Source organism: Schistocerca gregaria, chromosome X (genome assembly GCF_023897955.1).
Source record: "Schistocerca gregaria isolate iqSchGreg1 chromosome X, iqSchGreg1.2, whole genome shotgun sequence".
NCBI lineage: Eukaryota > Metazoa > Arthropoda > Insecta > Orthoptera > Acrididae > Schistocerca > Schistocerca gregaria.
The window spans coordinates 165,832,233-165,859,717 of NC_064931.1; the positions used below are offsets into that span (position 1 = coordinate 165,832,233).

Below are 27,485 nucleotides of genomic sequence, written 5' to 3' on the forward strand. Positions count from 1 at the left end.
CAAAGTTTTTAATGGTTGCTGGCAGTTAACTGAATCTATTTGTTCCTGAATATTGGGTGCCTTTTTGGGCCAAGGCACGTGATTTTACGTTTTTATGTAGATTGATCTTATCACTAGTATTGATACTATATATTAAGCTATTCGTTGTAGACACATTACTTTCAACCAGTTTCATAAAGGAATAAATATACTGAGAAGCAGTGGTTAGAATATCCGATTCCTTGTGTCCACCACTACAATAAATTTGTCTCGACTTCCAAACTAAAAAAGCTGTCGTTACGTACTAACAAGTCCTTTGGCGCTGTTACACTGACAGATAACAGCAGGAATTGGCACAAGCGCGGAGGGTGTGCAAGTTATCCATTCGTAAACTGTTACATTTTGCTGTTGTAAGAATAGGGACAACCAGGAAAAGTTTTATTCAATAGGAACGGTTATGCCCAGAAGCATTTGCATTTCGGTTTGATTGGGGAAGAGCCAACATTCCTGCTTGTTACGCTCGTTGAAATTGTGTGGGTTAATCAATATTATTATTATCGTAGTCGTCATTACGACTATGGTCCTAAGCTCAAAAGGATCTCTCCAACTATCTTATGTCGATTCTTTTACGGCTTCCCTGTCGCCAACCCTCCTCCTTTCTCCGGGCTTGGGACCGGCAACAGCAACTGCAGAGCTACTTAATTCACTCGAACAGTAACTGCAGGCGGAGTTAAAGTGGTTTCCCACACCGACATTTCAATTTCTACGTTCACACTACAAAAAAATTTACGACAAGTACTACTGATTACAATTCCACTGTACTTTACATTTCTCAATAGACTGAAACGCCGAAGAGCCGCTATTTATAGGCTACAAGTTCGACGCGCACAACTATCGATAGTTAACGAGTATCGAACCATTGCAAAGTAATTTATTACACTTGTATTTCCATGGACCCAGCTTTCGTTGAATTAGTCAATTTACTTTGTTTTGCAATATTTGTAAATATGTAATAAAGCGATACAAGTACAGTGTTTGGCGGTGAATCGCACAAGACTTTAATGATAGCGAAACAAGGAGAAGTGATATAGTTCTCAGAAGTTACCACACACATTTGAAGGCGTTGTGAGTATGAACTTTGAAGACGAAATTTTTGGCCAGCGGGAAGATCTTTGTATGGGCGGAGGTATGTTATTGTTTTGGTCAAGATAGTATATGCTTCGTGGAACTGCAGGCTTTGTGCTGTTCCGATTTATGAGATACGAAAAGCAGAACGCAAAATGTGTTGCAAAATTGTTGGAGAGAGAATAGGAAACCTAAGATACATTGACAGTCTGGGAGTTAAGTAAGTTTATCAGTTAAAATTATTGTGGTTAGCATATCGTATTTTCCCGTAGAATATAAATGTATAGGATTTATTTAATACTGTGTCGTATGTGCTCAAGCTGCAAGTACAGCGTTGTACTGAGAACGTTATAAACTGCAGATTTAGTTTCATAGTTGTAAGCTTATATTAAAGAGTACAAAGCTATGTTGTATGCAATTTAGTACTGTTTATATGGTTGTTGGAAGGCTTCTTGAAAGTTAACTCTCATTCAAACATTTTGAGTTGTTAAGTAGTGAAGTTCTTGAAGTTTATTTTCAGTCACTGAAGCGTTTAACGATGAAACTTGCTAAAAGCAGAAGGTGACGTGCAACTAAACAGTAGATAGTGTGAGAGATTTGCATTTGCAAAACAGGATACTGAGGTAGCAGGTAAGGGTTTATGCGAATGTCTCGGCTTACATTCAGAAAATCAGCGTCTGTTTCTTATTAATCTGAAGTACCAGTGGGGAGTAAATGGTTTAGGGTGTAAGTATATGAATCTCAGTGTTAGAGTAAACAATTTTTAAATCTTAGCTGCGCTGATTAAGAAGAATATGCTGTAGGACAGATTGAATAAGACTGTGCTGTCAGTCTTGTTTGTGGGCCGGTACAGTGAGAAAGATTTCTAAATGCAAAGCAGGCAGTGCTGACCTTTTTGGGTTGTACAAAGAAGATGCAAACATTGAAAAAATGTTCCAACAGTAATAAAGCTTCTTTCTAGATAAATTAGTCCTGTTTTCTTGCCAATTGGCAGTCATTGCCTCATCAATATTTGTGAGGCGGAAAGCGAAAACGTACCTCGTGTCGAAAATTTAGGAATTTGATTTTTTGTAGTTTTTACATTCAGCATTAAATTCTGAACAACCTGTAAAAGATTTTTATTTCTATCTCTAAATTTGAGGAAGTTATGGCAGGTTGAATATTTATTATATAAAAGAGCTGTTTCACTTTATTATCATTTCTTAACTTTACATATTTAAGAAACAAATTCTGCATATATATTACACTTAAAATGTCTTTTGTCAAGTGGTTTGGAGTTTTTTTTAATTGACACTTCACAATCTGTGGATTGCTCCCAGAGACCAATATCGCATCAGAGTGTAAATACATTTGAAACCAAATTAATTGGCCCCTTGTTGAGAAAAATATAGCTAGCCCCGTGCTTATTTTTTTGGCATAATATTTATATTTTTACACTATGTTATGTATTCACAGCAACTTCACTTATTTCATTTCCAACAGCAACAGCTGAGTTAACATGTGTTGGATCCCATTGTTGTTCATACACTTTCTGGGAGTAGATAGTTTACTTGTTTGTTCACAGTCTCACACATAACCTCAAATATTCCTATTCCGAATGGAACCAAGAACTAAATAGGTCCAGGCTGCAACGGGTTACTGTGTATGTGAACCTGCTGGGCCATGTCAAAACTGTAGTGTGCACAACTTCTATCACCATCTTCAAAATTTTCCGTAGTCTTTTTGATAGTTCCCTTATAAAACACTCTTTCTTTTGCAACAAGTTGTAGATGGGACCTCATTTTTTCAATAGTTTCCATTTTAGTTGCTTCAGGCACTGAAACCATTGCAGTTCCTGAAGTGAAATGCTGTTGACAAAATGCACAGAGATCTGATTTGGGCTTCAAGACAACTATTTTTGGACATATCTCTTTCCAAATATTACAAAACACTACTTGATACTGGTTTTACAGGCATATTATTTGTAAAGGAAGCCATATAAGTTTCAAAAATTTTGGCTTTATCATCACTTGAAGGTAGAAGCTTGAAATTTGCTTTGTACTGAGTGCTACTTCTGCCTGATAAAATTATGGCATGTTGTTCTGAGTGATTGTGTAAAAACCTTACAACAAACTCTGAATCAGAAAAAGAAGTCACATTCTTAGTAAGTTTTCTTGCATTACCATGAGCTTTGACAATCAGTCCTGTAACATTATACATTTTTGTTACAGCACTTTAGTCTTGTAATTTTAATATTGTTGGAAAACATGTAAGTGTTTGTACAAACTTGCCGACCTTTTACTAAGTATTTACTTTTTGATTGTTTCCTCTCAGTTTGTACTTTATGTTTTCGAGCTGCCAAAGAAGAATCTGAAGTGACACACCTCAATTGGCCTAAAAGTACTTGATCTAATGTGTTGACAGTGTTCTCATAATGATCAGTCTCAGCACATTAGTGACACATTTCCAAATATTCATCAACTGAACAGCAATTGCAACATTCTTCTTTGCACCCGCAACCTGCTTTTAAAAACTCTGAAACGAGAGCATAGTCTCTGTCAGCATCAAAAGAGTCAATTAAATTTATGCAGTCATCAGTTACTACCAGGTCAAAGTCTTCAGCACCATCATTCTCATCTACAATGTGATCACTATTAACATTTCGTTCTATTTCAATAATAACATTATCAGTAACATTATCGTTGTTACCTAAGGCTTCATTAAACTTCGGAATGTCTTGTAATAAAGAAATATCAAATAGGTTAACTGAGTCATCACCTTGAGATTCCCGTTCCTCATCACTTGATTCGTCTCTACTTGGCATTCTTTCAGAAAAATAATCTTGAAATACTTTGTAAATTTTTATCATATAAATCACCACCAAGACCAGTATCGTTTAGTGCTTTCACAATTCTATCTTCACACATTGCATACTTTAAACTGAGCAAGCTGTAAACACGAATTTGTAACGTCAGCTGTCGGCTGTTCTTTGAGGGCTACCAACTATACATTGGCAATATCTGTAGGCATTCGCAAAAATAGGACCGTGTGTGTTGTTTGGCATTATTGAAATCACAAAACAGTTTTCTTTTATACGAAATTACTCTGAGCTCCTTAAAATGCTTCTAAAATTTAATAGATGCTATTTTGTGAAGTACTGCATGTATAGCTGCGATATTTAGAAAAGGGACCTCTTGTCGAACCAATGTTATTTTCCGATATCGACAAGAGGTCCCTTTTCCGAAGACTGACATTGATTTTTTTAATGATATAATTGACTTTTGTTGCATTCAAACAAGTTTCAAATCAATGTGAGCGTGTTCAGAATGAAGTAAACTGTTATAATATATTAAAAAAAAAAAACGAAATTTGATATTTTACACATTATTGAATGTTTTTGCCTGTACTGAAAATTTTACTCTTCCGACAAGAGGTCCCTTTTTGCTTTCCGCCTCACATTTACTATCTGATGCTACTGTCACGTTATTTGCTCAAGGTCAGGTGCTGATGCTACACCCATCTGCTTAGACCTGTTACATACCTGTGATGCGGTGGTAATGTCATGGTGAGGTTTGATGTTTCTGAGTCTGTCTGTGTTTGTAGATGGTGTGTTGTAGTATTTAGGGGCGCTCTCTTGTGCTAGAAGTATGTTAGTGAGTTGTTTGACATGAATTGAATGTTTCAGGTTGCTATTGGAAGAATTTCTGCTGAGATAGATTGAATTTTCACATTGTGGCTGATGGATTCATTTTTATGTTTGGAAATATTAGTGGAATGTGTTTCTTATGGTCAGAGATTTAATATTATTTTTTTCTTTTTTTTTCAATTGTGAATAAGATACAGATACTTATGAGTAGGTCATTACTTGTTGCAGTGGGAGATATTTTTGCTTTTGTTATATGTTTTATGATGGCGATGAACGAGTCGTCGCCAGTGTTGGCTGGTGGCCAGTGCTAAATAGAAACACACAAATCACAGCAGGTTTGTCAGTAATGTCAATAAGGTGCTGGCTGCATGGTCTGGATCTGCAATGACTAAAATAATGAGAAGTCGCTGGAAAATATTACATATATTGTATTTAACTGATTGTTCAGGATTCTTCTTGGCTTCATACATATAAGTATAAACAGATAGCTATTGAGGCCTCAGTTAAGCCATACGTTACTAAGTGCCTTGTTAGAGGTTGCCTCCTATCAGCTGAAGGCTATGCTACTTTACTACTTGACATTCCGAGCAAGAGTGGACGAGAGCTTGCTAGAAACTTGATACAAGCCGCAGAGCAGCGCTGGCCATGACTCATGGGTACAGTGACACCAATACGGACCGCAATCGATAACTTCAACCCCTGACAATTGTGGTGTCATACGTTGATATCACATTCCTCCCTCACAAATCTGCGAACGGCCGTTGAATATGGCTTATGACTGCCACATGGAGGACGCCATGCTGATGTAATCGAGGAAGTGGGTAGCCTGACTGCAGGTGAGGCATGCCCACCTACACCCTGCCATTCCGGCCAACGGGAGACTGGAAACGCCTGGAAACCTACTCCACGGTGCACGTCAACATGAGGAATCTGCGCTTCTACAACTATGGGAGCAACCGAAGGGTCGACCTCCATTGGGTCAGGCCACCCGACCGGCAACAAAGAAGGAAATCAGTAAGTGCAGACTGTTATGCGGCATTGGATGGCATTGTAACTGGAATTTCACTGTGCCCTATCACAGTTGAAGGCACCTGGTCCATGTGGTCATGTGGTCCCCGCAGCGTTGCTGGCACTGCGATCAACTCCACTGTGAGACAGGGTATCCGCACTGGCGCATCATCGCATGTCAAAGGCGAAGCTACGGGCGCTGGCACCCAGGGGTGTGGAGAGCAAGGAAGAGGGCCCTGCAAGGGCAGCCCCGACGGAGCCAACACTGGAAACATAGGGCAAGTGGCAGAGACCCCACAGCTAATGAGACGCATCTGCTTCCGATGCCTGCATGCCTCACCAGATGGACCTGATATGACAAACATGGCGCAACCAAGATGGCGAAGGATGCACCCTTTCAACCATCGGTGATTGCTGTGGGAATGACGAAAATAGACAATATCATCTGGCAAGAATTTGTGGGTCTGCCATGGCAAAGAAATATGGTGTGGGGGGGATGCAACAAGTGCAGATTTCTGTGAGGATGGCGTTGCAGTGATTCAACTGCGAAGCACCGCCGCATGGCTGCGATTGGTACGTAGACAAAAACAACAAAAGAGCATCCTCATGAGAATGAGAGTCAATCAATTTAGACATTTGCGACTTAAATGTCCGAACGAATCTTTCAGCGGCTCCATTCGATTGAGGGGAGAATGGTGCTGAAGTTAAATGCTGAATACCATTAGCTTCACAAAAAGTTTTGAACCCTGCAGACACAAATTGAGGTCCATTGTCGGTGACAATGACTTGTAGCAATCCTTCTATGCTAAATATAGAAGACAAGTATTTGATGGTAGCAGACGATGTTGATGACATGTGGACAACAGATGGAAAACTGCTAAAAGAATCAACAAGAATTACCATCGTGCGTCCCAAACAGGACCAGCAAAATCTAAATGTAAGCTATTGTGTGGCAAAGTTGCCTTAAGCCAAGAGAAAACTTTCTACGGTGGTGCGGATTGTTTTCTGCACACAGGGAAGAAGAACAACAAATCTTGGGTGTGTCAGGAACAATACCAAACTAGGTACAGTGACGGCGAGCTAACTGTTTTGTCTGTACGATACCCTAATTACCTTTTTGAAGAAGTCGTAGCACAGTGACTGCAGAGAATGAAGAACAATAAGACGAGACTGATTGTTCTCCGTGCAGAGCAAGATGACGTCACATTGGACAAAAAGTCGTCTGCACAAAAAAAAAAAAGACGAACCAATGGTTCTTCGATCCAAATTTTTTGACAAAGGCTATTGCTTAGTGACATGACGCAAAACGACACTTAATACTAGGTTGTTAACTGTTGCTGTGGTTATACGACAAAAGTCAGCAGGAAAACTTTCTACTACATCATCATTTTGCACACCAGGTAACATACAAGCCTGTTCAGAAGAGTCAGACAGCAAGTCTTCAGCTATTGGCAATCTGGATAGTGTGTTGGCATGGGTTTTAGTGACTCCAAAAATCAAAGCAAGAGCTTCCATCTAGATCTGCAAGTAGTTACGTTGTGCAGGGGAGAGTAGCTTTGAAGCAAATGCGATCAGGCAATTGCGCAAACCAATTTTGTGAGCAAGAACAGCTCCGATCCCAAATTCGGAAGCATCAACCGTGAGGCCAAAAGGTTATGTACTAGATAACAATGCAGATTTAAGCTGCTGAAGGGCACATTCGCATTCAAGCGACCAATTGAACGAAACGTTCTTTCAACATAGTCGATGTAATGATGCTGCAAGAGATGATGCATGAGGCAAAACCTCTTGATAATAATTGAACTTTCAAAGGATGGATTGTAATTATTTAACTGTCTTGCATGCTGGTAGCTCTGATATTGCTCTTACCTGATCCAGACTTGGATGGATGTCTTGAGAGTTTATTACATGTCCTAAGTAGGATAACTGTTCAGAAAAAAATGTACACCTGTCCTTATTGAGTTTAAGTCCATTCTCATGTAACACTTCAAATAACTGTCTCAAATTATGCAAATGTTCATGTTGTGTAGAACCTGAAGCTACTATGTCATCTAGGTAATTGCACACTGAAGAAATCGAGGCACAAAGAGCCTGTAAGTACTGCTGAAATAGTGCAGGTGCAGAGGCTCATCCAAACAGAAGCCTCTTAAATTTGTAGAGACCTAAATGCGTTTTCACGACGAGAATCTTGTGGGATTTGTCATCCACGGGAATTTGAAGATATGCATCTTACAAATCTAACTTGGAAAAATATTTACTTTGACACAATTTGTCAAACAAGTCTTCTGGAAGTGGCAAAGGAAATGTTGAAACAACAATTTGAGGATTGATGGCGGCAATTTGCCTGATGGTTTTGTTAAGATAACCAACAGTGAAGCCCATAGTGATGTTGTCACTGGTTCAATCACTCCTTGTTCCTCAAGTGCATGCAGTGTTTTAGCAACTTCATCTAGAAAGTGCATGAAGGAACTGTGTGAGAGCGGAAACATTTAGGCTGTGCATTGTCCTTCAATTCAAGTACGCGTCTGAAAATTTTTCTTGCTCCCTAAACCTGGTGAAAAAAATGTCAGCAAACTCTTGACTTAGTTCGGAAACACTGTTGGTGGGAACACGTTTAGTGACTGTTAGTATGTCATCGTGCATAATTAAGGAGAATACATCAAATAAATCAAGATCAGAAATGTTTACAGATGAGGGTGAACACAGTACATGAAAAGAAATCACTTGAGTTTGCAGTCCTAAAACCTGGATACTTTGACCACTGTAGGTAGCTTACGTAACATTTGCGTTACTCAATGGAGGTGAACCAAGCAATTCAAAAGTTTTATGATTCATGAGTGTAACAGAAGCTCCAGCGTCCAACTGAAAAGAAATCATATGATTCCGAACGTTCAAGTTTACAAAAAGTTTGTTCTGCCATCAGCAAAAATTAGCATTCTGAGAAGCATTGGGCACTGGCTTGTGTTGACAGGCAGATTGTGTGTGACGAGTCTCCTTACGTCGGCTTGCACTGGCATCACAAAGAAATTCACACACTAGGGTAATGGCACAGGTACAGGAGGCGAATGTACAACATTTATTGCCATTGCTTATGGCTCATTGTGATAGGAAGTCTTATTTTGGAAACCATTCTGGTGGAAGCTACTTTGTCTCAAAACGTAATATGGAGCATTAGATTTTTGTCTTGAGGCACACTGCCTGGACATGTCCCTTCTTGTTGCAAAAATGGCACACGGCCTTGCACGATGGGCATGAGCGCAAAGCAGGTGACGTCTTCCGGCGCATAACTTGTGTCTGTCTCCTGGAAGTGAATTGGGCAGGCGTGCGCCGGGCCGGTATATTATCATGTATGTGTGATGCGCGTGCAGCCAGCTTGCTAACCTGACAGACAGTGGGAGGCGATTCAAGAGAATTTGCAGCAAAATCCAAAGTGTCTTGCCTGTCCAAAATGTGCAACACTTGTTCTAAAGTGGGGTTGGATAATTTAAGAATTTGCTCTCTAATGCTTGTGTTGGACACGTTCTGCACAATAGCGTCCTGTACCCTTATGTCAGAATACGATATGCCACAAGAACATGAAAAGCCACAGTCGCAAGTGAGGCCTTGCAAATTGGCTACCCACTCATGGTAATTCTGATGAGGTACCCGTTTTGTGCGGAAAAATTTGTACTGCTGAGTGACAACATTGACACTTTCCTTGTAATAATCAGTTAATTCCTGAACAAGTTCTTCGAAACTGTGCTGATATGGAGAACTTCTCGGGAATAGTTTGAGGAGAATGAGGTACGATGCTACGCCAACACAAGATAAAAGCATATGCAGCTGTGTTTTACGTTGGATGTCATATGCAGCAAGGTGGTGTGAAAACTGCACATGTCGCTGCTGCCATCTTTCCACGCAGAAGTCAAATGTGCGGAACGGCGGGACTGTGACCCGCTGTGCAGCCGGTACTTATGGCACAGCTTGTTGTTGTCCCTGGACGAGCGGTCCCAATGTGTGCAGTAGTGCGTTGGGCTGCTGATTCTGTAATCATAACAGTTCTGCCTCTGGATTTGCCATCACAACGAAAGCAAATAATCAACAACGGGAGTAGGAAAAAACGTCATGCACTCGTCAATCACACCATGTGGAGAGGATGGGTGGCACAGCCGGGTATGTAGTCTGGAAACATGTATAAATAGTGCTGCTTTCACTGTTCCACGTTCCAAAAAATCTGTACCTTCAACCTTTTCGCCAATTGTTATGACGACGATGACGACGACGAACGAATCGTCGCCAGTGTTGACTGGTGGCCGATGCTAAATAGAAACATATAAATCACATCAGGTTTCTCAGTAATGTCAAAAACATGGTGGCTGAATGGTCTGGATCTGCAACGACTAAAATAATTAAAAGTTGTTGGTAAAAAAATAATATATATTGTACTTAATTTGTGATTGGTTGGTATCATGATTATTGATGTACCATTAGAATGTGTTTCTGATATTACTCATGTGGGCATGGTTTGGTTTGTTGTACTGTGGTCTTTGCTTTAGGTAGAGTAAATGAAAGTGTGGAAAATAGATTTTAGCATTTGAGTGTGTTGCTTTGTGTACAGTGGGATTTGTTTTTTGGTGCTATATAGGTCAATTTGTGTCATCGGGTTTTGGAGTTGGGTGCAAGTTCACGATATCAAGACCTTTGCTTGAGGATTATGGGTGAAGTGAAATTTGCAATACCGTGTTTTAAAGTTGTATGTTGGTTCCTGGTATCGAGGGCTTTGTTGGAGCTATGTAGGTGAAAATTGTGGTGTTGAGGTTTTTAATTCTGTATGGGTTGCTGGTATTGTAGTCCTCATTTGAGATATCGAAATTTACAGTGCCAATAGATTTTGTTTTTGTAATTTTTTTGTGTTAAATTTTGATGATTTCATGTCCTTGATTTTTGGGCAAATATTTGTTTTGTTGTAATGTCATTATTCTTACTGTTGTATATTTGTCTGTGCCCGAAACCACCTCCGTCATTCTGTTCTCCTGTCAGTTTCATTCTGTTGTTGGAGTTAAATACTTCACATGTTATTTATGTTTGTTTGCAGTTGTAATAAGTGATGTCATGGTCACCGTATTGTATGTGCTTGAAATAGTTTAAACCATGACATCACTGTTCAAAACAGGTGGATGGAGTCATGATTTTTTTTTGCCAATCTACCTTTTATAACAGTTAGATCAGTAGATCCCTTTATATAGACTGAATTTGTTCTTCAGATATAGTTTGTGTGTCTAACTAGAAATAATGATATGTTTCAAGGATCATTGGTCTGTTGTACCAAAATGGTGTAGGTTACATTGGTTTTACACTCTGTGTCTTCTGTGCCTACATACTAGCTACTTACAGATTACCAGCAAGCTCAATGCCTGAAAAGTAGTAATAGTGAACATATTGGTCTCCATCACTGCTCATGTTACTCTGAAGGAATATTGGCATCTACTTCTAAATAGCCCAAGCAATCGTAGTCTTATACCACAAGGTTTTTGTTAAATACCTCTCTTCAGGCAGATGTTGCCAGAAGAAGCAATTTCAGTTCAGGTTTAAAATTGTGTAAAGGTTTGCAGCAGCCAGGCGTCTTTGATTTTATTCTTCAGTTTCTATTTACCATGGCCGGTTTTGAATTCACAAGCGATTTATCATCAGATGGGACATATTTATTGCATATTTCCAGCATTGCTGTGGCTCATGTAGCTATGGCCAGAGAACAAAACATGTACACACTGAATGTAGTGAGAAGTATGTACTATTCACGCCTGGCCACAGCTGCACCTCTCCAGCAGTGCTGCAAACATGTACCATCTGATGATAAGGCAACAGTTGGCTCTCCCCATCCTGTGCATCATACTGCACCTGAGAATGCTGTCTGGTGGGTAAAAAAAATCAGTCATTATAGTGGGTATATAGGTGTCAAGAAATAACTGTAGTGTGGCTGTGAAAAATCAGTTCAAGCTGAACTGTGTTCGGCACTGTCAATACAAGACAGGAATCTAACTTAGGAATTATATCCTATGGTGTGAAGATATTTAAGAAGTTCCCATCTAACATACAGCAAGTAATTGGTTATCTCAGCCAATTGAAAACATTCCTGGTGATGACTGCTTCCACTGCTTATCTTAATGCAAGGGTTTGATTCCTCCTTAATGTTGAAACACCTCATTAATAGGTTGCAGGCAACATCAGCATATTGCTGCAATAGTTTCCATTGAATATCTATGAGCAGTAAAAACCTAACTAGGCAGTTCTTGCAGAATAATACGATATGTGTGACACTATTCCTCAAATAAATTGAACATTGTCATAACACACTGCTTATTTGTGTTACACTTATTCCACTGTTAAGTTGATGGATTGTTGTTAATTTAACAAATACATAATTCCTGTCTGAAACTCGGCTGTGGGCTGACTGTCTCAGCACCAAAAATCAGTTTTTTTTTATATCCTCACAATAATAGGCACTGAAGCTTTACATTTTCACTGTTTGAGTTACAGAAATTACAGTTAAAATTTAACTCATTCAATCAAACTCATAACTCATTCTTTTTAGTAGTTCCTTCTACCAGAAAGATTAGGCCGAATCATTTGTTTAAATAATGAAATTAATATAGTTTCACATACAATACTTTTGACAAACCTGGTAATTATTTTGGAATTACCTAAGGGCTGACTTTGATAATATGTTTTTGAATAGAGCCAAATAGATACTTTAAGAATCTGACTAGTTTTTCTTCCAAATGTTTATATTAACTACAGAACTTACATTTATTTATAAGTCAACAATAGAATCTGTCACAAAACAATTACTGATTTCACCCTATAACAAAAATTTAACTAGGAATGGTCAAAATAAATTAGGGAATTAATTACATATACAAAAGAAGGCACAGAATGAGACCTTGTGCTATATTCCTTAAGGTGGAGGGCCAGCATTTCTCTTTTATGGAAATGCAGATTATATTCATACATGTAAAAGTAACTAGGCAGAAATTAAAATAAAAGTAATTTAAGGAGGCAGGTGGAAAAATAAGAGATGAAGTAAAGAGATCCCAGCTTGCTTCATCACAAATGCTTAAGGCCTTCAAGATGCACCTATAAAATGACTCTTGGTAAACACTAGCATCACTGTCAGCAGCTGCCCATTTACATTGTGAATGCAACATGTTGTCAGATTAGCTGATTATATGCTTCACCATTTGACAGCTTAATATTTGCTGAAATGCAGCAGTTTTCACTTCATAGGTGCTTCATTGGCAATGGAGTGGTGTACTCTACACAGAAAATTCATGTTACTAATCAGTACATACTTAATTCTTTTCTAATTTGACATACAGTGATGTTATTCTACTTATGTTTGTTCTTTCCACTCATTCAGTGTATCTTTGATTTATTTTCAGGAACGCATCGCAAATTCGGTAGTACCACAACAGAATGACTACAGGAGCGAAATGTACACCTCGCCACTCTAAATTGGGGCCCAGCTCATTGCCAGACTGCAGAAGAACGTCTCTGTGAGATAGGATACCCTGGACCATATCTAAGCTCTTATGGGGCGTGGTGGTTACAGAAACATCCGCCAGCTTGTCACAAGCTATTAACATTGGTGACTGGGCTGAGGATGCTGTTTTGATCAAGACTGACCCACATCTCATTTTGGACAATCCCTACACCTCTCCAAACTAGTACTCCAAATGCTCCACAAAAAACTGAGGCTTCATCATCATGAAAGATTGCCCATCAGCTCTCGAACATACAAGGTACTGTGGCGAATAAGTTCCACTGCCATCCTTGGCCTGATGTTCCTTCCATGGTGTGGCCAAGGAGGGGAACGATTTGGGGTCGCACTTCTGTGCGTTGAATTGAACTTGTGATAGCTTAGAGACTAATAGTGTTTCACCACCACCAACAAGAGATGACGGACTGTGATTCATCGCGTGTCATTCTCCCTGATGCCACCCACTCAGACCAGGGGCACTACCCACAGGCGCCACCTAGCCACAGCAAAAGCAACCTGGTAGGACGGCCATTGCCGGGAGCCCTGATGCCGCAGGGGGATGGGTATATACCCCTTGGCATACGTTGGGAGTTACCGGTGCTGGCATGAGCAGAGCGATCCCTGTGCGGTCAGGGGGCTACAACCAACACGGTACATGGCGCCCCCACCACAACGGACTGGCTAACGTGCTGGATATCAGGTGGAAAGAAATCCATGGTCATCGTCGACACACAAAGTGACACAGCACAATGCATCCAGGAAGGTGTCCTCGCCCAAGAGATAGGGAATGAGCGGGACTGCGATGCGACAATGAGGAAGTGGGCTAAAGATTTCAATGCATGATGGACATTATGCACCATGTAAGGCTCCCTTCCCCAGTTGGCTTGATCTTCGGGAAAGTTTTGAAGAAGGGAGTTCAAAACCCTACAGGGGACCGTCACAAAGGCCGAAACATGGGAAACTCCTTTTAATCGCCTGTTATGGCAGGCAGGAATACCTAGGGCGTATTCTTACCCCCGGATGTGCAGGGGGAGAACCATCAGTGATTTCACCATACAGGCAAAGCAGAGGTGACTGATGTGAATCTACTACTTACTATCTAAACATTTTGGGGATGGCTAGAAGAGCATATAAGATACAGATTTCTGTGCGAACTCCATTGGTGCAGTTCCTATTGTAACTGCCAATGAGGAAGAGGTTTGTACATCAGCTTGTGGTTGTTTGAAAGGAGCACGAGAACCTTACCAGATATTAAGAGAAACCAAAAGAATGGCCATTCTCAAGATTCTATAAATCAAAATATTTACCAGAAAGACATACTGAGTTTGATATGAAATGATTTATTGTGTAATAAAAATGTTTTCAAAGACAAATGGCACCAAAAAGGACATCATTAACACTACTATTCTACAATAGTAACAAAAATAAATACTTAGTTATGTATTTGCCTCATTAATTTTTTTTTTTATTTGTATTTAGTCATGGCGTATTAAGACAGACACATTTTCACATTTCTAGAAGTACATTTCAAACAACTTCACATTTTAAAATTTGTGAAAAATTTCCCATGTTACATGTAATCAGTTTTTTTGTCATTATGCAATTTGAAATGATGCTCCCCAGTTACACATTCTGGACAATTTCGTAAGACAATGAATTCACGGGCAATGAACGTAAGTACATTCTCTCAAAGAATGCATTTTGGACCTTGTGCATTAGTATCTAACTGCATAGATAGTAAACTGAGCCAGATATAGCTTACTGTTGATGCTATTTTTAATGTTACTGGAAAATATTACTGTGTTACCTACAGGTAAGTTCTTAAATGTGCATGGCAGTGTTGTTCCAGTTTGATGGGCATTTGGATGCCAATTTGAATTTAATTCGTCTCCTGCAACATCAACCTCAATGACATGCAGAGAATGCATCTACATCATAATTACCTAATAAATAAGATGTTTCATGAGACATTTAGGGGTGCAACTGAATGGGATGAGGGCTTGTGGGAAGGAATCATCACAAATAGTTAAGTAAAATTTCCACAAGCATGATGAATTAACCCCATGCTGATATACAAATGGAGTAACCAATTTCAAATGAGATGTTTTTCCTGTTTTTATTTTTCAAGGTAACTGTCACAAGATGTACATTCTTCCCAGACTGCAGTTATTTCTTGCAGTTCTGTTTGTCTGTAAGCACTGACAACTCTATGCCGCATTTGTCAAGAATGTACACCGAGTTCCTTTAATACTTTGTTCTTATCTTACTCCCTCATTCTTTCTTCCTCTTGCCTACTAACAGCTTATCTTATTAAGAAAGAAAATGTATGCACTGATACACTGGAATCTCCATTAATATGATGACTGCCATGAGGTCATAGCACAGCCTCATCGTTAACACTGTGTGCCTAGTTTGGCGTGGTGTTGAAACATCCATCACTATGCATGTGGCAGTCAACATGTTAAAGTCATTTCTTCCCCTTCTCTCCCCTCTCCACCTCTAAGGAACTATACATCTCTTAGGAGAAGTTCTTTAACATTTTTGCAACTTGTCCTAATTTTCTTACTAACATTTATGGCAGTGAAATGGATGATCTTGAAACCTCCACCACCAATAAAAATTTATTCACAGTGCTAGAAAAAAAAAATAAAACAACAGTTTACAATGCTTGCACTTCACGATGACAATCACTTGAAATGATGTCATGTAACTGACTACACATTTCATGTCTTAAAGAAGTTAGACTTCACATCTTGCAAGACTGGCACTGAACTTCAATTAATTTCCTCCTGAATTTGGTCCTTCATTTCTTGGATGGTGTTTGGTGGGTCCACTGGAAGATCTGAGATTTCAAATGACCCCAAAGGAACAAATCACATACTGGAAGGTCAGATGACCAGGAAAGATGTTCTGTAGCATGTTGATGGAATGCTGCAAGGTATGGTCTTGTTGGAAGAATGTGGCTAAAGTTACAGGAAGTAGTCACATTAGGGTGTGTTTCACTATGTGAACATAATGTTTTGTATTCATAGTACCGGCATTAGCACAGTTGTCTTAGAAAATATAGCACCCAACAGTTCCAAACATTAATATACTGCACCACACCACCACTTTATGACTGAAGTTGTGTTTCATGAAGCATTTCAGGATTTTCACATGATCAGTTGCTGAAGTTTTGCTTGTCAGCAAAGCCTGACACCTCATCATTCATGGTCAGATTCTGGTGAAAGAATATTATCTTCAGGAGCTCATTTGCAGAATATAGGTAGTTTTGCAGTTCTTTTTGCTATATTCACCACACACTGCAATCTGTTGCGTCAAGTTCCAGCACATGCTTTTGTGCAGAATGCCTGGAATTTCGGCTGAAGGCTTCTTCCATTCCTTTGAGAGTGCAACAGTGGTGATGCCAAAGTGGCATCACATGCCAACAGACAGCAACATAGAGATCATCCAAAGGGATGGAAGAGCTAGCAGACTGAGGTAGGAGGAATCCAACCTTGTGAGCAGTGTCAGCAGCCTCATTTCCCATCAGAGCAATGTGACCAGGAGACTGCATGACAATCACAGTGTCTCCCTCAACAGACAGCAAACGGTAGCTTTCTTGGACCCATTGCACTAAGGGATGGACTGTGTACAGCACACAGAGGTTCTCAAGGGCACAGGGAGAATCGAAATATGAGTCAATTAAAAAGCCTCTCCAGCTCCATGTATTAGGTAGCCTGATAGAGGGCAAAGAGCTCTGCTGTAAATATTGGGCAGTGTTCTGGAAGCCTGTACCAGAAATGGCCCATGTCAATGATGAAGACACACCAGACACCACAGTCAGTTTTAGAACCATTACTATACACAAAGGTGCTGTCACTATGTTCTGTGCGGAGGTTGAGAAACTTACTCCAATACATTAAATTTGGAGTAGTTTACTTAGGAAGTAAATGAAGTCCAAGATAAACACTGGCCACTGCACAATGCCTAGGTAGTGAAGATAAGCTGATGGAATAGTAGCTGAAATCAAACTCTGGGAGGTAACAGAGAAGAGGGGTGCACCCCATACTGGCAGTCAAGGGAGTCATCAAAAAAGGAGGTGTAGGATGGGTGGCTAGGCATAGCAGACAAATGGCAAGCGTATCTGTTGAGGAGAACATCACACTTGTATAACAACAGTTGCCCGGCAGCTTCTGCATAACAGAGTGAACTACCAGAAATTCATACAAACTGTTTTGTCAGTGAAAAAGCCAAAGCCATTGTCGATACTCCATGAGTAAAGATGTTCAAGACATTGCTGAAGATGCTGCTCAAAGATACAAGTATGTGGAGAACTGCAGTACATCGTTAAGTGATCCAGTGATATCTGGTGGGAGACTGGCCATTATAGGGTTAATTTCTACAGCAAAGAGGACGATGGACAGGACGGAGCCTTGAGACACCCCATTCTCCTGGATGAAGATGTTTAACTAGGTTGTATCCACACATACCTTGAATACTTTGTCTTTTAAAAATTTCTGAAGGAAACAGGGCTGGCAGCATCAAAAGCCCCATGTGTATAGAGTACAGAGGATACCAGCCCTCCAGCAGGTGCCATAGGCTTTCTCCATATCAAAAAACAAAGTCAACACTGGATATTTTGGCTGAAAATGGTTAATGACATGGGTTGACAAAGTAACGAGGTGGTTAACAGCAAAATGATGCGCTCGAAATCCACATTGTGCAAGGGTTAGTAGATTGTGAGGTTAGAGCCACCATACCAACCAGCCAGTGATCACACATTCTATCATCTTACAAACACAGCTGAGGAGAGAAATGGAGTGTTGGCTAAAAGGAATGTGTTTGTCCTTATTGGGCTTAGATATGGGTATGATAGTGACTTCATGTCAGCATCTGGGAAATGTGCCATCTGCCCAAATGTGATTGTGTGTATGAAGGAGGAAGTGCTTGCCCTCAAGGGAAAGGTGCTGCAACATCTTGTAATGGATCTGGGAGATGTGTTATTTTCTACCGGATTTGTCGATACCAAATCTAATGAGGGAGGTTGTAAATTTTTTCTTAAGGTTTTGTCAGAATATTTTTTTGTTAATTGTAATTTGCCTTATTTTATACTAATTTGCTTATATGTTTGTGAGTGACAGCACATTGATCAATATTAGTAGATGTGATGAAGAATATCAAAGAGACTGGTTACAAGTGGAAGCTTGTGTGTTGTGTGAAATGTCTTTGATGCTGGAGTCGTCTTTGACCATAGTCAGTCGGCAGTGAACTCTCGTTGTGTGACAGTGGGACAATGTACAGGTCCCCATTATAATAATTTGCAAGTGACCATCATAAATGAGTTATTCTACGGCTTTTTTATATAAACATCAAGAAGGAAGCACATTCGGAGAAATGGTATTTCAAGCACCAAAAAACATCAACATATTGCTGCAATAGTTTGCCATTGAATATCTATGAGCAGTAAAAACCTAACTAGGCAGTTCTTGCTGAATAATATGATATGTGTGACACTATTCCTCAAATAAATTGAACAGACATTGTCATAACACACGGCTTATTTGTGTTACACTTATTCCACTGTTAAGATGATGGATTGTTGTTATTTCACGAATACATAATTCCTGTCTGAAAAATCGGACATGGGCTGACTGTCTCAGCACCAAAAATCAGTTTTTTGTATATCCTCACAATAATAGGCACTGAAGCTTTACATTTTCACTGTTTAATTTACAGAAATTATAATTAAAATTTAACTCATTCAATGAAACTCATAACTCATTCTTTTTAGTAGTTCCTTCTACTACAAAGATTAGGCTGAATCATTTGTTTAAATAATGAAATTAATATAGTTACACAAACAATACTTTCGACGAACCTGGTAATTATTTTGGAATTAATTAAGGGCTGACTTTGCTAATATGTTTTTGAATAGAGCCAAATAGATACTTTAAGAATCTGAGTAGTTTTTCTTCCAAATGTTTTTGTTTACTACAGAATTTATATTCACTTATAAGTCAACAATAGAATCTGTCACAAAACAATTACTGATTTCACCCTATAACAAAAATTTAACTAGGAATGGTCAAAATAAATTAGGAAATTAATTACATATACAAAAGAAGGCACAAAATTAGACCTTGTGCTATATTCCTTAAGGTGGAGGGCCAGCATTTCTCTTTTATGGAAATGCAGATTATATTCATACATGTAAAGGTAAGTAGGCAAAAATTAAAATAAAAGTAATTTAAGGAGGCAGGTGGAAAAATAAGAGATGAAGTAAAGAGATCCCAGCTTGCTTCGTCACAAATGCTTAAGGCCTTGAAGATGCACCTATAAAATGACTCTTGGTATACACTAGCATCACTGTCAGCAGCTGTCCATTTACATTGTGAATGCAACATGTTATCAGATTAGCTGATTATATGCTTCACCATTTGACAGCTTAATATTTGCTGAAATGCAGCAGTTTTCACTCCTAGGTGCTTCATTGGCAATGGAGTGGTGTACTCTACACAGAAAATTCATGTTACTATTCAGGACATACTTAATTCTTTTCTAATTTGACATACAGTGATGTTATTCTACTTATGTTTGTTCTTTCCACTCATTCAGTATATCTTTGATTTATTTTCAGGAACACATCACAAATTCAGTAGTACCACAACAGAATGACTACAGGAGCGAAATGTACACCTCGCCACTCTAAATTGGGGCCCAGCTCATCGCCAGACTGCAGAAGAACGTCTCTGAGAAATAGGATACCCTGGACCATATCTAACTCTTTTGGGGTGTGATGGTTAGAGAAACATCCGCCAGCTTGTCACAAGCTATTAACATTGGTGACTGGGCTGAGGATGCTGTTTTGATCAAGACAGACCCACATCTTATTTTGGACAATCCCTAAACCTCCACAAACTTGTGCTCCAAATGCTCCACAAAAAACTGAGGCTTCATCGTCATGAAAGATTGCCCATCAGCTCTCAAACATACAAGGTACAGTGGCAAATAAGTTCCGCTGCCATCCTTTGCCTGATGTTCCTTCCATGGTGTGGCCAAGGAGGGGAAAGATTTGGTGTCGCACTTCTGTGCGTTGAATTGAACTTGTGATTGCTTAGAGTCTGCTAGTGTTTCACCACCACCAACAAGAGATGATGGACTATGCTTCTCGCGTGTCATTCTCCCTGATGCCACCCACTCAGACCAGGGGCACTACCCACAAGCGCCACCTAGCCACAGCAAAGGCAACCTGGCAGGAAGGCCATTGCCGGGAGTCCCGATGCCGCAGGGGGATGGGTATCTACCCCTTGGCATATGCGGGGAGTTACCGGCATAGGCATCAGCAGAGCGATTCCCGTGCGGTCAGGGGGCTACAACCAACACGGTACATGGCGGCCCCACCACAACGGACTGGCTACCATGCTGGATATCAGGTGCAAAGGTGCAAAGAAATCCATGATCATCGTCGACACAGAAAGTGACACAGCACAATGCATGGTGGAAAACACATCCAGGAAGGTGTCCTCGCCCAAGAGATGGGAAATGAGTGGGACTGAGATGCGACAATGAAGAAGTGGCCTAAAGATTTCCATGCACGATGGACATTATGCACCATGTAAGGCTCCCTTCCTCAATTGGCTTGATCTTGCAAAACCCTACAGGGGACCGTCACAAAGGCTGAAACTCCTTTTAATTGCCTCTTATGACAGACAGGAACACCTCTGGCCTATTCTTATCCCCAGACATGCAGGGCGAGAACCATCAGTGATTTCACCATACAGGCAAAGCAAAGATGACTGATGTGAATCTACTACTTACTATCTAAACATTTTGGGGATGACTGGAAGAGCATAGGAGATTTAGATTTCTGTGTGAACTTCATATTGTAACCGGCAGTAAGGAAGAGGTTTGTACATCAGCATGTGGTTGTTTGAAAGGAGCATGAGGACCTTACCAAATATTAAGAGAAACCAAAAGAATGGCCATTATCAAGATTCTATGAATCAAAATATTTACCTGAAAGACATGCTGAGTTTGATATAAAATGTTTGATGTGAACATATTTATTGTGTAATAAAAATGTTTTCAAAGACAAATAGCACCAAAAAGGGACATCATTAAAACTATTATTCTACAATAGTAACAAAAATAAATACTTAGTTATGTATTTGCCTCATTAATTGTTTTTATTTTTATATTTGTTTTTAGTCATGGCGTATTAAGACCGACACATTCTCCTTATATATGAAGAACAGAATTGCAAAATGGATTTCACATTTTCACGTACATTACAAACATAACTTCACATTTTAAAATTTGTGAATAATTTCCCAGGTTACATGTAATCAGTTTTTTTGTCATTATGCAATTTGAAATGATGGTCCCCAGTTACACATTGTGAACAATTTCATAAGACAATGAATTCACGACAATGAACATAAGTAAATTCTCTCAAAGAATGTATTTTGGACGTTCAGCATTAGTATCTAACTACATGGATAGTAAACTGGGCCAGATATAGCTTACTGTTGATGCTATTTTTAATGTTGATGGATAATTATTCCAGTGTCACTGACAGATAACTACAGGTAAGTTCTTAAATATGCATGGCAGTGTTGTTCTAATTTGATGGGCATTTGGGTGCCAATTTGAATTTCATTCGTCTCCTGCAACATCAACCTCAGTGACATGCTGAGAATGCATCTACATCATAATTACCTAATAAATAAGATGTTTCATGAGACTTTTAGGGGTGCCAGTGAATGGGATGAGGGCTTGTGGAAAGGAATCGTCACAAATAGTTAAGTAAAATTTCCACAGGCATGATGAGTTAACCCCATGCTAATATACAAATGGAGTAACCAATTTCAAATGAGATGTTTTTCCTGTTTTTATTTTTCAAGGTAACTGCCACAAGATGTACATTCTTCCCAGACTACTCACCATGCCGTTTCTTCCTGTATGGACTTACAGGGCAAAGACCATATTCCTTGATTTCTAACAACCAATTTGAGAAAGTAGACCACCACAGTTAATGAAAATGGTAGACTGTATCTGCTAGAAAGAACTCGGGGAGGGGGGTAATGGGACTAAGAATTCAACACCGGTGATGTTTCTAATGGGTCTCATACCTGGTACCTCACACATTTCAAATTATAATGTTAGGATAACATATTTCTTTGTTTATTTTAGGTGATAATATGGTCTTCCAGAACTTCCAGTTTCTGTTCACCTTATACACTGAAGTGAAAGAAGTCCTGGGATACCCCTTAATATATTGTCAGACCACCTTCTGCCTGACATAGTGCAGCAACTTTCTGTGGCATGGATTCAGAAAGTCATTAGAAGTTCCCTGCAGGAATATTGAGCCATGCTGCCTCTACAGCCACCTATGATTCTAAAAGTGTTGCTGGTGCAAGATTTTGTGCACAAACTGACCTTTTAATTTTGTACCATAAGTGCTTGATGGGATTCATGTCAAGTGATTAAGGTGGCCAAATCATTTGCTCAAATTGTGTAGAATATTCTTCAAACCAATCATGAACAACTGTGGTGTGGTGATATGGTCAATTGTCATCCACAGAAATGAAGTCCATAAATGGTTGCAAATGGCCTGCAAGTAGCTGAACATAACCATTTCATCAACCATTGGTTCAGCTGGACCAGAGGATCCAGTCCAGTCTATGTAAACACCAGTCCACACCATTATGGAGCCACAAACTGCTTGCACAGTGCCTTGTTGATAACTTGGGTCCGTGGCTTCATGGGGTCTGCACCACACTAGAATCCTACCTTCAGCTCTTACCAACTGAAACAGGGACTCATCTGACCTGGCTACAGTTTTCCAGTCATCTAGGGTCCAATCAATATGTTCGTGAGCCTAGGTGAGGCACTGCAGTCTATATCGTGCTGTTAGCAAAGACACTCTTGTCGGTTGTCTCCTGCCTAGCCCATTAACACCAAATTTCACCATGCTGTCCTAACATACATTCATCATGTCCCACAACAATTTCTGAAGTTATTCCATGCAGTGCTGTTTGTCTGTAAGCACTGACAACTCTATGCCGCATTTGTCAAGAATGTACAACAAGTTCATTTAATACTTTGTTCTTATCTTCCTCCCTCATTCTTTCTTCCTCTTGCCTACTAACAGCTTATCTTTGCAAAAGTGAAAATTAAGAAAGAAAATGTATGCACTGAGACACTGGAATCCCCTTTAATATGACGACTGCCATGAGGTCATAGCAGAGCCTCACCCCTAAAACTGTGTGCCTGGTTTGGCCTGGTGCTGAAACATCCGTCACTGTGCATGTGGCAGTCAACATGTTAAAGTCACACACACTATTAAGACTTCTTTTCATTTCTTCCCCTCCTCTCCCCTCTCCACCTCGAAGGAACTATACATCTCTTAGCAGAAGTTCCTTAACATTTTTCCTCATCCTTGCCACTTATTCTAATTTTCTTACTAACATGTATGGCAGTGAAATGGATGATCTTGAAACCTCCATCACCAATAAAAATTTATTCACAGTGCTAAAAAAATAAAACGACAGTTTACAATGCTTCCACTTCAAGATGACAATCACTTGAAATGATGTCATGTAGCTGACCACTTATTTTATGTCTTAAAGAAGTTATACTTCACATCTTGCAAGACTGGCACTGAACTTCAATTAATTTCCTCCTGAATTTGGTCCTTCATTTCTTGGATGGTGTTTGGTGGGTCCACTGGAAGATCTGAGATTTCAAATGACCCCAAAGGAACAAATCACATACTGGAAGGACAGGGGATCTTGGAGGCCAGGAAATTTCCCTACTGTTGGAGATCAGATGACCAGGAAAGATGTTCTGTAGCATGTTAATGGAATGCTGCAAGGTATGGTCATGTTGGAAGAATGTCTCTAAAGTTACAGGAAGATCAGGAAGCTGTCACATTAGGGTGTGTTTCACTGTGTTAACATAATGTTTCGTATTCATGGTACCGTCATTAGCACAGTTGTCAAGGAAAAAGTAGCACCGAACAATTCCAAACATTAATATACTGCACCACACCACCACTTTATGACTAAAGTTGTGTTCCATGAAGCATTTCAGGATTTGCACATGATCAGTTGCTGAAGTTTTGCTTGTCAGCAAAGCCTGACACCTCATCATTCATGGTCAGATTGTTGCACAGACGTGGGTGGTTGTTCATGAACCGCAAAAACTTCTGGTGAAAGAATAGTATTTTCAGGAGCTCATTTGCATCAGTCTTTTGCACTATCTGAATTTTGTATAGGTAGTTTTGCAGTTCTTTGTGCTATATCCACCACACACTGCAATCTGTTGCGTCAAGTTTCAGTACATTCTTTTGTGCAGAATGTCTGGAATTTTGGCTGAAGGCTTCTTCCATTCTTGCAACATTCTCTAGTGTACACATCCATTTTGCACTTCCATCCCTCTTTTGCACCTCATCACCCATTTCCTCAAAGTTCTGTTACTGTACTTTGATAGCATGTGCTGATGGGATGGGCATGACTTGCGAGTTTGTAATGAGTATGAAAAACAAACTGCATAACTGCTTAGTTGTCATTTTTGTAAATCACCTTCGTGGCAACAACACATTTTTCACTGGCCCATGATGGCATCTCCACTGAACATAAATATCAGGGTCAGTGGCATGACTAGTGTTTTGTGATTCCTACTTCCAGTGTTGCCAAATATCTCATTTCACTGCCACACCTGTTGTTTGTTATTTTATCATATCCAAAGCTAAAGAACCCATGCATGTGCATATGAAATTGATAAGTGCAGTAAGTGATCTTCAATGGTTTCAGTTGTAGTTTTCATGTTCATGTTTCATTAATATTCCTAACGCACACTTAATTGTGAGTTCATAATGCAATGGACAATATGGAGATACTACTATAACTGAAAAATAAACTTACTTACTTCCTTACTACTTTATTTTCCAAGAGGCTTAATTTCTGCTTCAAAATAATTTTACAAGCAGTTATCAAAGTTTGTGTTAAATGTTATCAAACCGTGCTTTTTCCAAAGATTGTAGCCAATGGATTATACTCTCAGCAATGTTGCAACTTATTTGTACTCTCTGCATAGGACATTACATTACTATGAAATAAACACAAGTGACCATGCTCAACTTACATTACTCTTCCTTCTTCTCTGACTTTTGAACTATGAAAATGAAATGTGCATATGGCATATTTTTCAGTAACAATTTCATGAATTACTGATAAGTGCGATTTGCAGAAATTTCATAGCAATTCAGGGAGTTTGTCAGTTGTTGACTCTGCTGGTAATCAAATCCAATATGCTTAAAATAAATAGACATCACTTTTGATTATAGATCTTCACAGTTATTAATTTATGAGGTATGTCCACAAAGCAAGTTCCATTTGGTTATATAAAACAAACGTGCACAGACACAGAAAAAATATTTCTTGTAAAAATCTACATCTGTTAAGCTACTTTTTTTACATAGCTTCTAAAATTTTGTAGACACTTGTCATATCGTGGCACAAGTTTTTGTATGCCTTCTTCATAAAAGCTTGCCACCTGTGTATTCAACCATGTGGTTACATATTCTTTTAGCTTGTCATTATCATTGAAGTGTTGACCACCAAGGACAGATTTTAGTTGTAAGAAGATAGCTAGGAGCCAGGTCCAGGCTGTACAGAACATGATCAAATGCATCCCAGTGAAATTCCCATAAGAGCTGTGAGGTTGGGCATTATTGTGGAAAAAAACACCTTTTGACAGTAATCCTTGGCGCTTGCTCTGTATTGCACAGCACAATTTCTTGATGGTCTCTCAGTAACCATGTGCATTGATTTCTTACCGCGGGGCCAATCAATCAACAAAATGCCTTTTCTGTCCCAAAAAATGGTGCACATGACTTTTAGAGGTGTCACGATTTGCTTAGGCTTAACCTTTGTTGGGGTGAAGTGTGCCTCCATTCCACTGATTGCTGTTTTGTTTCAGGGGTGTCTTACATTACCCAAGTTTCATCCCCCATGACTATCCGAGAAAGAAAACCATCGATTTCTTCATTGTAGTGTGTCAAACACTGAAGTGCACTGCCCATCCCTTGTTTTTTGTGTTGCTCAGTAAGAAATTTGGTACGCAATATGAGCAGTTCCTGAAATTTCCGTTTTTCTGTAAAAATTTCATGAATTACTGAGATTTGCAGAAATTTCATAGCAAGAGCACTAAGTGTAAACTTATGGTTGTGCTTAATCTTATCTGAACCACAGACGGGCATTCACTCATCTTCTAACCATTGAATGACTCATAGTATTTTGTCCGTAAACCTCACAGATTTGCCAATCAATTTCCTTTGGTTTAACTTTCTTTGCATTTAGAAAATGAATCTCAGATCTGATTACACATGCGATGGCATTTTCAATTACGGGTGACATTATAAAGAAGCACTACAAAGCACATGTCGGCAGTAGTAATTTGAAAATGGCTTACATGTCTTCTCATTGAGTCAGAGTAACTGCCGCGCTTGCTAGGAACTGCGATTGTAGCACTGCCGCAGATAGAAATAGAAACGGAACTTACTTTGTAGACTACCGTCGTATTATTCAGTGTGGTCATTTACAGATACGGAATGGATGAAATTTTCATGACAAGACTTTTGAAAGTGTATTTCTGATTTATTTGAAACAACTCTGTATCTTTATAGTGATTCTACTTTTCTAATAAAAATAAGGAAATGTGATTCTTGGGTTATCTTAGAAGAGAAACATTTACAATGAGCACTGTAACTACACACACCTCAAATGGAGGGTCATTACTACAGTAGCACCACCAATGCCTGAGTGATAAATTCTGATTTATTAAATTTTTTAAATTTAAAAAAATGAAAAAGTGATTTTTGATTAACAGTCAATATTAATCAGCAAAGAAAATAATATTTCAATAATTTACTTGAATTTGCAAGAAAAGCACTAAACTTCTGCCTGATACACAATACCCACAGTTGACAAATGTCACAGTACAGATTATAAACCAATACATAATAATAATAATAATAATAATAATGACAATAATAATAATAGTAATAATAATAAGAATGAAAATAATAATCTTTCACACAAATAAGGAGATATAAGTAATGACATTACATGGCGTAAGAGCAAAAAATAAAAGAATTAGAAACTATCAAAGCAAGTTCATTTCCCCTCCCCCCTTTCAATAGGCAATATCATTTTAAAATCAAAGGTATACTGTCAGTCATGAATC

General features: G+C 39.2%; 1 long non-coding RNA gene across 5 annotated transcripts in view; it reads left to right on the forward strand.

The window, feature by feature from the left end:
* LOC126299261 (uncharacterized) overlaps positions 1-27,485 on the forward strand; it is a 717,934-nt gene that overhangs the window by 77,236 nt on the left and 613,213 nt on the right. For 3 of the 5 annotated variants that reach the window (XR_007552757.1, XR_007552756.1, XR_007552754.1), the window contains exon 1: positions 1,156-1,324. The exons of 1 other annotated variant lie outside the window; for it this stretch is intronic. This is a non-coding gene — a long non-coding RNA (uncharacterized LOC126299261). Of the gene's footprint in view, positions 1-1,155; positions 1,325-13,155; positions 14,706-27,485 lie in introns of those variants that run through there. One more of the 5 variants, XR_007552753.1, reaches the window with a different exon arrangement.